The sequence below is a fragment of the Pongo pygmaeus genome, chromosome 20, assembly GCF_028885625.2.
Source record: "Pongo pygmaeus isolate AG05252 chromosome 20, NHGRI_mPonPyg2-v2.0_pri, whole genome shotgun sequence".
NCBI classification, from domain to species: Eukaryota; Metazoa; Chordata; class Mammalia; order Primates; family Hominidae; genus Pongo; species Pongo pygmaeus.
Window position 1 is genome coordinate 14,921,577 of NC_072393.2, and position 12,514 is coordinate 14,934,090.

General features: G+C 43.1%; 1 protein-coding gene across 2 annotated transcripts in view; it reads right to left on the bottom strand.

The window, feature by feature from the left end:
- Positions 1-12,514, bottom strand: part of ADGRE3 (adhesion G protein-coupled receptor E3) — a 71,660-nt gene that overhangs the window by 58,569 nt on the left and 577 nt on the right. The gene's annotated exons all lie outside the window — the stretch shown is intronic.

Below are 12,514 nucleotides of genomic sequence, written 5' to 3' on the forward strand. Positions count from 1 at the left end.
GCGGAGGTTGTAGTGAGCTGAGATTGCACCATTGCACTCCAGCCTGGGCAAAAAGAGTGAAGCTCTGTCTCAAAACAAAAACAACAGAAACAAAAACGAACAAACAAGCAAACAAACAAAAAAACCACTGCAAGAAAGTAGCCCTGGTGGCAACTGAAGACACGGTCATGGATTAAATCATTTAGGGAGAGATTATAGAGTGGAAAAAGAACCCTGAGTAACTCATTTAAAAACTCAGGCAATGTTAATTTGTGCAAAGGCAATAGAAAAAAAATTTAAAAAAGTAAAGGAATGGAGATGCAGCTAATAGAGGAGACAGGATGAGAATGGCCAGAGAGATGAGGGGTGGGGGTGGGAAATGAATGGAGTGTGGTATTATTGAGGTAAAGGAAAGAGAACACACTGAATTAAGACTGAAAAACACCCACAGGACAGAGCTGCAAGGAGGTTGTTTGTATTCTTAGCATGAACAATTACAGTAGTGAAGGTGGTGGTGGTGGTGGTGATGATGCTGATGCTGATGATAGTGGTTGTTGTGGTGGTTGTTATATATAAAGTTTCGGTGACACGAAAGAAATAGCACTCGAATATAAAATTTTCCTTTTAATTCTCAGCAAGGCAAGTTACTTCTATATAGAAGGGTGCGCCCTTACAGATGGAACAATGGCGAACGCACATTCGGACATAGGAGGGGAAGGGGTTCTTATCCCTGACTCATGTGGCCCCTGCTGCTGTGTTGTTCCCCTATTGGCTAGGATTAGACCGCACAGGCTAAACTAATTACGATTGGCTAATTTAAAGAGAATGATGGGGTGAGTGCTTTGGCAGGAGTCAGGGCAGAGCAGGTAGCAGGTAATCGGAATGAGTTAGGGTGGAGCGGGTGATCAGAATGAGGCAGGGTGGAGTAGGTAATCGAAAAAGGTTGCTTTACGAGGAAGTTAAGTTTAAAAGTAGAAGGCAAAGAATTGAACATACTGACATATTAATTCTTTGAAAATAAATTTAGAACTCATATCTAACATGGTGATGATGATGATGATGATAATGGTTGTGGTGGTGATGATGATGGTGATAAAACGGTTGCAGTGATGGTGGTAATCACGGTAGTGGCAGTAGCAATGGTGGTAAAGGTCGTGGTGGTGATGATGACGGTTGTGATGGTGCTGAAGGTGATGAAAGTGACGGTGATGGTAGTAGCGATGGTGGTGGTAACATTACAGTGATGTTTTCACAGATGGTGGTGACTGATGGTGACAGTTGTAGTGAAGGTGATTGTTGTGATGGTGATGAAGGCTGTGATAGCAGTGGAGATGATGATGGGAGTGAAAATAGTGGAGGTGGTGGTTAGGTTGATAGTGGAGGTAAAGATGGTGGTGATGCCAATAATGGTAGGGAAGGTGGTGGAGGTTGTGGTTATAATGGTGCAAGCCAGAATTATGTGGACTGAGGAAAAAGCACGAGGGGAAGAAGTGGAGACAGCAAGTGAAGTCACCTATAAAGACAGTTGGAGAAAAGAGTGTGAGCAAAGAAAGATGATCAAGAGACTTCCTGGGGTGTTTGGAGCATGGCGGAATTAGCTGGCTATTGGGATTGTCAAGGCCATGAATGTACGTAGTAGGTTTGTTGGGCTTTCAACATCCTACTGTCCCAGCATGCATGCAGTGAAGCTTCCTGGTCTTTCTCCCTAGTGATCGTCTAGGGGTGGGGTTGTAGAGGCAAGAGTTGATCAAGAGAGACAGGTGGTGCTACCTAATGGTCAGGCCAAAGTAGTTGACATAGTTTGGATGTTGTTCCCTCTCACTCTCATCTTGAAATGTAATCCCCAGTGTTGGAGGTGGGGCCTGGTGGGAGGTGATTGGATCATGGGGGTGGATTTTTCATGGCTGGTTTAGTGCCATTTCCTCGGTGCTGTCCTCATGATAGTGAGTGAGTTCTCACGAGATCTGGTTGTTTAAAAGTGTGTGACTCCTCCCCTCCTCTCTCTTGCTCCTGCCCTCACCAGGAGACACCCACTTTCCCTTCAACTTCCACCATGATTGGAAGCTTCCTAGGCCTTCCCAGAAACCAAGCAGATGTCAGCTTCCTGTAAAGCCTGCGGAACCACGAGCCAGTTAAAACTCTTCTTTATCAATTATCCAGCCACGGATATTCCTTTGTAACAATGCAAGAATGGCTTAACTCAGTAGTTATGCTATTACAGAATGTTGGCTGCAGAGTCAGAATCCCTGGGTTCAAATCCTGGCTCTGCCACTGATTAGCTGTGTGACTTTGGGAAAGTTACTCAACCTCTCTTTTCTGCAGGCATCTCTGATCTGGGATAACTGCAATAGTCTCATAACTCGTTGTCCTTCTGTCCCATCCTCCACCATGCAGTCAGGACAGCTTTCTGAAAGATGATTCTGGGCCTATCACACCTCTGCCCATGAATATTTCACAGGCTAAATGCACTTACTTAGTAGGTGCATAAATCTCACCCCACTCTGGTCCCACTCCACTTCTCCAGCCTCATTTCCTACCCTTCTGCTTCAGCCTTTCCACCTTCCCTGATAAATTTTCTGTTTTCCTGAACTCCACATTCTATTTGTAGCCTTTCATGCCTTTGTACATGTGATTCTCTCAACCTGGAATGCCCCATTTTTTTTTTTTGTTGTTGTTTTTGAGACAAAGTCTCACTCTGTCACCCAGGCTGGAGTGCAGTGACATGATCTTGGCTCACTGCAATCTCCGCCCCCCGGGTTCAAGCAATTCTCCTGCCTCAGCCTCCTGAGTAGCTGGGACTATAGGCACCTGCCGCCATGCCTGGCTAATTTTTGTATTTTTAGTAGAGATGGAGTTTCCTCGTGTTGGTCAGGCTGGTCTTGAACTCCTGGTCTCCAGCGATCTGCCCTCCTTGGCCTCCCAAAGTGCTGGGATTACAGGCGTGAGCCACCGTGCCCCACCTGGAATGCCCTTTCTTTCTTGCCACTCTACTCCTGGCCACGTCCTTCAAGTGGCATTCTTTTGCATGTCCTTCCTTGATAAACTCTTGTGAAAGGAAAATAAAGTCTCAGGACCCCAATTCAGGAATAAAATTAAGCTGAAAGCGGAGTCAAGCAGACAGCTACAGATAAAAGGCCAGATATCTTCACAGGTAGCTACTGTATATTCATTTTATCTTACGTAAAGTGCTGATTTACTGAGCACAAGGTGAATACATCATTGACTATTCCCCAACCTGCTCCTTTTTTCTCTGGCAACACATGGTTTAGTAACGTGACCAAACTCTCCTGCTTTCCCCTCCAGTCTGCTTTTCCCCCTTAAATATTGAAGCCCTCAAAATTGTCTTTGGAGAAACAAACAGATGATAGTATGTTTTTCTGTGTTCGTTTCTTCCAGGTACGTTCTTAACCCTAGCAAAATAAGCTTCTAAATTGATTGAGACCTGTCGCAGGTACTTTTTGGTTTATACTCTCCACTGTCCCCTTCCCTGCTTCTAAGATAGAGTTAGCTTCTCTCATTTCTCTGTTCATATCTTATTTCATCAAATCTAAAGCATTATTAATTTTAAGGTACACCATTGGCCGGGTGTGGTGGCTCATGCCTATAATCCCAGCACTTTGGGAGGCTCAGGTGGGCGGATCACTTGAGGCCAGGAGTTTGAGACCAGCCTGGCCAACATGGCGAAACCCCATCTCTACTAAAAGTACAAAAAATTAGCCAGGCATGGTGGCGCGCACTTGTAATCCCAGCTACTCGGGAGGCTGAGGCAGGAGGATCGTTTGAACTCAGGAGGCGGAGGTTGCAGTGAGCCAAGATGGTGCCACTGTACTCCAGCCTGGGTGACAGAGTGAGACTCCATCTCAAAAATAAATAAATAAATAAATAAATAAATAAACAAATAAATAAAGGTACACCATTATTTTATGTACCACTACACCTAAACATTAAACTATGACACAATGCTTTATTATTCTTTAAATTTTTATTTTATTCTTGAATAAGCTATAATAGATTTATTTAGAAATGAATATTTATCATGCATGGCTCTGTTGCATGCATACAAAAGAAACTAGCAGTGGGAACTAAATTTGTTAAGATGTTCTTGAAGCTTCTTCATATTCAGAATCTTCTAAATTACTTTCAACACAGTCATTGATGCCCCTGTTTCAATGTCCATGTTTCTCTACATCAGTAGTTCTCAAGATGTGGTCCCCAGATGAGTTGCATCAATATTGTCTGGGAATTTGTTAGAAATGCAGATTCTTGGGCCTGGTGTGGTGGCTCATGCCGGTAGTCCCAGCATTTTGGGAGGTCGAGGTGGGTGGATCACAAGGTCAAGAGATCGAGACCATCCTGGCCAACATGGTGAAACCCTGTCTCTACTAAAAATACAAAAATTAGCTGGGCGTGGTGGAGGGCACCTGTAATCCTAGCTACTCAGGAGGCTGAGGCAGGAGAATCACTCGAACCTGGGAGGTGGAGGTTGCAGTGAGCTGAGATCACACCACTACACTCCAGCCTGGCGACAGAGTGAGACTTCATCTCCAACAAACAAATAAATAAATAATGCAGATTCTTGGACCATATCCAGACCTGCTGAATCAGAAATGTTGAGATAGAGCCCAGTGAGTGTTTTTTAACAGACCTTCCAGGTAATTCTGATACATGCTTAAGTTTGAGAACCCAGCTTTGCATGGTATTGTTCTCTGGACCATCAGGAGTATTGTGATGTAGGATTTATTCAAAGAACCCATGAGAGAACCAGAGGCCATTGCTAGTTCTCTGCCATCCTCACATTGCTTAGAGGGGCACCTGAGAATAAATCAAATGTTTTCCAACTGTGATGACAAATGAGATTATAATTCCTTTTCATAACCAAGTTATTGTGGTATAATATTCCAGGGGCTTTCTTGCTGGAAATCTAAAAGTGTGTTCTCAGTTATCTCTGAGAGTTTCTCGCAGGTTTACCTCATAGATGCCCCTGAATAGCCCTTTCCATCCTTCCATGCATCCATCCATGCATCTATCCATTTATCCATCCATCCATCCATCCATCATCCATCCATCCATCCATCCATCCATCATCCATCCATCCATCCATCCATCCATCCATCATCCATCCATCCATCATCCATCCATCCATCCATCCATCATCCATCCATCCATGCATCCATCCATCCATCCATCCATCATCCATCCATCATCCATCCATCATCCATCCATCCATCCACCATCCATCCATCATCCATCCATCATCCATCCATCCATCCATCCATCCATCATCCATCCATCATCCATCCATCATCCATCCATCCATCATCCATCCATCCATCCATCCATCCATCCATCCATCCATGCATCCATCCATCCGTCCACTCACCCAGCCATCTACCTTTCATCCATTCACTCACCGACCTATTCTTCTTTTCATCCACCAACCCATTTATGCACTTATCCATCCACTTAGTCACACACTCAACTTTTCATCTTGGGTGACAGAGGTTGGGATGCTCATGATTTTGGTGAGGATAGAGATTGAGATGCAAATTATTTTTGGTGTGGGATAGAGGCTGGGATGCACATGATTTTTTAGGGGGATAGAGGTTGGAATGCACATGATTTTTGGGGAGTTAGAGGTTGGGATGCTTATGATGTTTTGGGGGATAGAGGCTGGGATTCATGTGATTTTTGGGGGATAGAGACTGATATGCACATGATTTTTTGGGGGGATAGAGGGTGGGATGCATGTGATTTTTTGGGGGTAGGGTTTGTAATGCACATGATTTGTGGGGGGTAAGGGTTGGGATGCACTTGATTTGTTTGGGTGATGAGGATTAGAATGCACCGAATTGGCCAGGCTCCATGGCTCACACCTGTAATCCCAGCACTTTGGGAGGCTAAGGTGGGTGGATCATGAGGTCAGGAGTTCAAGACCAGTTTGGGCAAGATGGCGAAACCCCGTCTCTAATAAAAATACAAAAAATTAGCCGGGCGTGGTGGTAGGCACCTGTAATCCCAGCTACTCGGGAGGCTGAGGCAGGAGAATCACTTGACTCTGGGAGGTGGAGGTTGCAGTGAACCGAGATTGTGCCATTGCACTCCAGCCTGGGCAACACAAGCCCCCTCCCCCCCAAAAAAAGAGAATTTACCGAATTTTGAGGGGAGTGCAGGGTTCATAATGCACATGACTTTTGGGTGAGGTTTATAATGCACAAGATTTGCTGGGGGGCAGGGTTTAGGATGCATTTGATTTGTTGGAGGGATAAGGGTTAAAATGCACATGATTTTTTTTTTCTTGGGTGCAGGCAGTGGGATGCACATGATTTTTGAGGCATAGAGGTTGGGATGCCCATGACTTTGGGGGTAGGGGTTGTAATGCATGTGATTTCTTACAGAGGGGTTACTCCTAGAAGAAGAGAACTGAAGAAGAAGGATAGGACAGAGGAAGGAGCTAAACAAGGAGGTAGTCTCAGCAAGAGTCCAGCCTCAGCCTAATCCCATGGGCAGCTCTGGACTGTGCACCATGGAGTTGATCCATCTTGAGGCAGGGCCCTTATACAAGGCCCTTATGTCAGTCAATCATTGGCTGTGGCTGCCCTGGGGGTGGGTGCAAGCCAAACCTCACAGGTAAATGAATGAATGCAACCATGAAGAGCAACTGGGTGGAGCTCCAGGAGCATCGACTGCATTGCTCAAACCTTTATCTGGGTCATGCTCACCCACTGCCTCAAATGTTGCTACACAGAGTATGAATATCACTTCCTCTTCATTTTAAAGTGTTCAAAATAACAATTCTCATTAGCCATGTTGCAATATCACATGATAAATATGGGGGTGAGCAGCTTCCACATGATTTTTTCAATTTCTGTTATTTTTCATTGAAAAAATAAGAATTGTATATATTGATGGGGTACTATGTAATGTGTTGATATATGTTTTCATGTGGAATGATTTTACCAAGCGAATTAACACATTCATTACTTCACATACTTACATATTTTGTTGTAGTGAGAATATTAAAAAATATATATAATATATATATATTTTTAGAGACAGGGTCTTGCTCTGTTGCCCAAGTTGGAGTGCAGTGATGTGATCATAGCTCACTGCAGCCTCGAACTCCTGGGATCAAGCGGTCCTCCTGCTCCAGCCTCCTGAGTAGCTGGGACTACAGGGGCATGCCACCATGCCTGGCTCATATATATATATAGTAGAGATGGGGTCTTGACATGTTGCCTAGGCTGGTCTCCAACTCCAGAGCTCAAGCCCTCCTCCCACCTCGGCTTCCCAAAGTGCTGGGAATACAGGCATGAGTGACTGTGCCTGGCCAAAATGTATTTTTTAAAACAATTTTCAAATATACATTGAATTATTAACTACTGGCACCTTGCTAGGCAATAGATCTTGAAAACTCATTCCTCCTGTTTAACTGGAACTTCATATTCTTTGGCAAAAGTAATGCTTAATTCTTTTTTTATATTTTGAGACGAAGTCTCACTCTGTCACCCTGGCTGGAGTGCAGTGGTGTGATTCTCAGCTCACTGCATCCTCCGCCTCCCAGTTTCAAGCGCCTCTCCTGCCTCAACCTCCTGAGTAGCTGGGATTACAGGTGCCCGCCACCACGCCCAGCTAATTTTTGTATTTTTAGTAGAGATAGGGTTTCACCATGTTGGCCAGGCTGGTCTGGAACTCCTGACCTCTAGTGATCTGCCCACCTCGGCTTCCTAAAGTGCTGGGATTACAGGTGTGAGCCACCGCCCCTGGCTGTAATGCTTAATTCTTGACGGGCTCAAAGATGATCATGGCAGCCAGCTTGGTAGTCAGGTTGAATTTATTTAAGTGTAGATCCCTACAGAGAGGATGCTGTTGATCCCTCACCCAGATCCCATTTTCTGGTTTATTTTCTAGAACTATTTCCTTGAGAAATAAAATCAAATTTTATTAATGTCAAGAAAGTATTTCTTTGCCCTAAGGAACAAATGGATTGTTCCGTAGGGACTCATCCCCCAGCTGTTGTAAATTAGTTGCTATCACTCACAGCTGTCTGATATATCAACCTGAAATAATCAAAAGCATCAGATTCCAGTTTTAAAGAGCTTATTCAAGAGAAAAGCTAGGAATAGCCATTCTGGGATGCACAAACTCTAGAGAAATGGAATCAATGCTCTGAAGTTAGAAGCTAAGTTCTTGCTTGTATAGGAAGACAAAGAAATTTAACAGGATTACATTTTCTATACAAGGCTGGTTTATGAGTTATAACAAATTAATTAGTTGCAGTTTTTTTTTCTGTGATTTGTTTTCTTTTTATTGTAGCTGGTTTTCATTTTCTTTCCAATTTAAAAGCGTGTATTTAACATTCCCTCTAAAGGCAATGTAATAGCCATGAAGTCCTTATGTGAGAAAGGGAAAGGGAAGTTAATTTATAATGAAAGTCAACAGCAGAGAAGGAAGGGTCTTCCCTGGCTCTTCAACCACCTGTAACATTTTACAAAACAGTGCCAGTAAAGGAAAAGGTTTAATCTGTAATCAGAGAAACAAAAGCTATGGCATCCTGGGCTTCAGCTGCCTGTTACGTGACTGTAATTCACATTCCTTTAAGGCCCTAAATAATTTAATTGAGTTCCAACAGCTTAATTTTCTTTTTATTTAGAGGTGGATTCTCACTGTCACCCAGGCTGGAGTGCAGTGGTGTGATCATGGCTCACTGCAGCCTTGAACCCCTGGACTCAATCGATTCTCCCACCTTAGCTTCCTGAGTAGCTGGGACAACAGGCATATGCCACTATGCCTAATTAAATTTTTTTTTTTTTTTTTTTTTTGTAGAGACAGGGATCTTGGTACGTGGTCCAGGCTGGCCTCAAACTCCTGGCCTCAAGTGATCCTCCCACCTAGGCCTCCCAAAATGTCGGTATCACAGGCATGAGCCAACTGTGTCCAGCCCCAATAGCTTAAATTTTGAATGACTAATTTTATACCTCCTTCAGATAATTGCTGCCTCAGCTGAACAGGAGTTGCTCTGGGAGGTTATGATCCCCCACCCTTAGGAGGCATCTTGCAGCCAATGGCTATCCAAGATGGGGGTACAAAATGCCAGCTCCTTTCCTCAAAGTGGAATGGGACCAATTCTGTGTCTCATACTCCAGAGCTCCCTATGGGATTAGGCTGAAGTTTGACTCCAGCTGAGCCCACATCTTTGTTCAACTCCTTCCTTTCCTTCCTACCCTGCTTTCCTTACTCTCTCTCTCCCGAGAGCACCCCAGCAAATCATGAGGACCCACCCTCCTCCCAGGGATTGTGACCTAACCAAATCCCTCCCTTATTTGGTTATGTCATCAAAACAAAAGAAGAAATAATTCAAGTTTCCTAACACTTTCTGGTTTTATCCTGAGATGAGATTTAAAAATATGACGCTTGGTTTATGGCAAGATACAAATAAGATCCCCTATTATCAATATTACTTTATTGATCATGATGATAATAATGATGATTTAGTCCTATTTCAGAGTGCTTAATTTCTTTTTGAAATTGAGATAGAGTCTTTCTATATTGCCCAGGCTGGTCTTGAACTTCTGGCCTCAAGTGATCCTCCTGCCTTGGCCTTCCAAAGCACTGGGATTACAGGCTTGAGCCACCGCGCCCAGCTCAGAGGGCTTAGTCTTTACATTATAGTGCCATCTTCTGGTAAGATTAAAGAAAAAGAAATCCAAAGTAGCTTCAAATGCTGGGCTTTAAGAAGCTGGGCTGAAGTATAGATGAAGGTCTAAATCTTCCGGGTATGAGGAGTTGAGGCAAATCCTACAGAGATATTAACTTGTTCTTTTTTACATCACCTTAAATCTATTATTGTATCTTTATTATTCTGGGACATTCAGGCCCAAAGATACTCATTAAGTCAATAAGCTAAATTTAGTGACAAGTGCATGAGAATTAGAGTTAGGAAGCCTGATCGTGACATTTATTCATTCACGCATTGTGAACCCATCCATCCATCTGACAAATGTTTAAAATATGTGGTCTCTGTGCTCGGTGATTTCATGTCAGGTTGATTCATTTTACTCAGTGTTTACTTTCTCACATTTAAAATGGGGTTAACAATGGAAAACAGTGTGGCGATTCCTCAAAGACCTAAAAACAGAAATACCATTTGGCCCAGCAATCTCATTACTGGGTATATACCCAAAGAAATATAAATCATTCTATCATAAAGACACATGCACATGTAAGTTCACTGCAGCATTACTCACAATAGCAAAGATGTGGAACTAACCTAAATGCCCATCAATAGCAGGCTATATGTACATGCACACCATAGAATACTATGCAGACATAAAAAAGAATGAGCTCATGTTATTTGCAGGGACATGGATGCACTGGAGGCCATTATCCTTAGCAAACTAACACAGGAACAGCAGACCAAATACTGCATGGTCTCACTTCTTTTTTTTTTGAAATGGAGTCTAGCTCTATTGCCTAGGCTGGGTTGCAATGGTGCGATCTCGGCTCACTGCAACATCCGCTTCCCAGGTTCAAGTGATTCTCCTGCCTCACCCTCCCGGGTAGCTGGGATTACAGGCGCCTGCCGCCATGCCCGGCTAATTTTTGTATTTTTAGTAGAGATGGGGTTTCACCATGTTGGCCAGGCTGGTCTTGAACTCCTGACCTCAGGTGATCTGCCTGCCTCAGCCTCCCAAAGTGCTAGGATTACAGGCATGAGCCAACACGCTTGGCCACTGACTCCTTTCTTACTCCTAGCTTTGTTGACACATAGTTGACAAATAAAAATTGTATATATTTAAGGTGTACAACTTGATGTTTTGATATACATACAGTGAAATAATGAAGCAATTAGCACACCCATCACCTCACATATGTGCTTTTTTTTTTTTTTGGTGGTAAGAATACATAAGACCTACCCTCTTAGCACATTTCAAGTACATAATACATCCTGTTAACTACAGTCACCATGCTGTACATTAGATCTCCAAAACTTATTTATCTGAAATAACTGAACCTTTGTACATTTTGTTTTTTAAATGATACATTTTTTAATTTTTATTTTTAGAGACAGTGTCTTGCTATGTGGCCCAGGCTGGTCATCTGGAGCTCCTGGACTCAAGCGATCCTCCTGCCTTGGCCTCCCAAAGTGTGCTGGGATTACATGCATGAGCCACTGCGCCTGGCCCAACTTCTTTGTAAGAACATTTAGCTTAAAACACAGATAAATTGTACCGCATAAAGGTATTTTCTTTCTTTATATCCTTATTCAATAAGCTATTTTTCGTTTTTTTTTGAGATGGAGTTTTGCTCTTGTCGCACAGGCTGGAGTGCAATGGCAAGACCTTGGGTCACTGCAACCTCCACCTCCTGGGTTCAAGCAATTCTCCTGCCTCAGCCTCCCGAATAGCTGGGATTACAGGCGCATGCAACCGTGCCTAGCTAATTTTTGTATTATTAGTAGAGACTGGGGGTTTCACCATGTTGGCCAAGCTGGTCTCGAACTCCTGACCTCAAGTGATCCGCCCGCCTCGGCCTCCCAAAGTCTTGGGATTGCAGGCGTAAGCTACCGCGCGTGGCCTTTTCATATTTTTAAAACCTTTTTAAACGACTGGCAGAGACTTGTTTGCACCAGCATTACCATAAACATGTGAGTAATGTGTTGCACTGCAACATTGTGACAGCTACAACATCACTAGGTGATAAGAAATTTTCAGCTCCATTATAACCTTATGGGATCACAACTGTGTATGTGTTTCGTGGTTGACCAAAACGTTGTTCTGTGGTGCATGACTGCACATGTGCTTGTATATAAAGAATACCAGGGAACTAGTGACAGTGGTTGTTTCAGGGGAGGAAAATTTAGGAATAGAGTGAGCCTCTCGTTTGAACTTTTCCTATAGGTATGTATTATGTATACTACATAAAAAATAATTTTTAAAAAGTCAGATATATGTCTTAGATTCACACATCTCATTTTTAGTGAGAAAGGCAAGCTGTAGAAGAAACAAAAATACGTCATCCTATTTTTAGAATAAAGACAGTTGACCCGTGAACACCAAGGGTTTGAACTGTGGCTATCCCCTTATAGGCAGATTTTTTTCTACCTTTGTCCTCCTTGGGACAGCAAGACCAAGCCCTCCCTTTCCTCAGCCTACTCAGGGTGAAGCTGACGATGAAGACCTTTATTTGTGATCTTTATGATCACTTCCACGTAACGAAGAGTAAATATATTTTCTCTTCTTCATGATTTTCTTAATAACACTTTCTTTTCTCTGAGCTTAGTTTATTTTAAGAATATGGCATATACTACATATAATATACAAAATATGTGTTAACTAACTTTATGTTATTGGTAAGGCTTCTGGTTAACAGTAGTCTATTAGTAGGTAAGTTTTTGGGGAGTCAAAAGAAGTGAATTTTCCACTGCACAGGGTGGCGCCCCAACTCCCGTTGCCTAAGGGTCAGCCATATATAAATATACAAAAACAATCTTAAGTATGGGTATATTTTTGTAGGGGATTGGATTAAGCCCATGGAT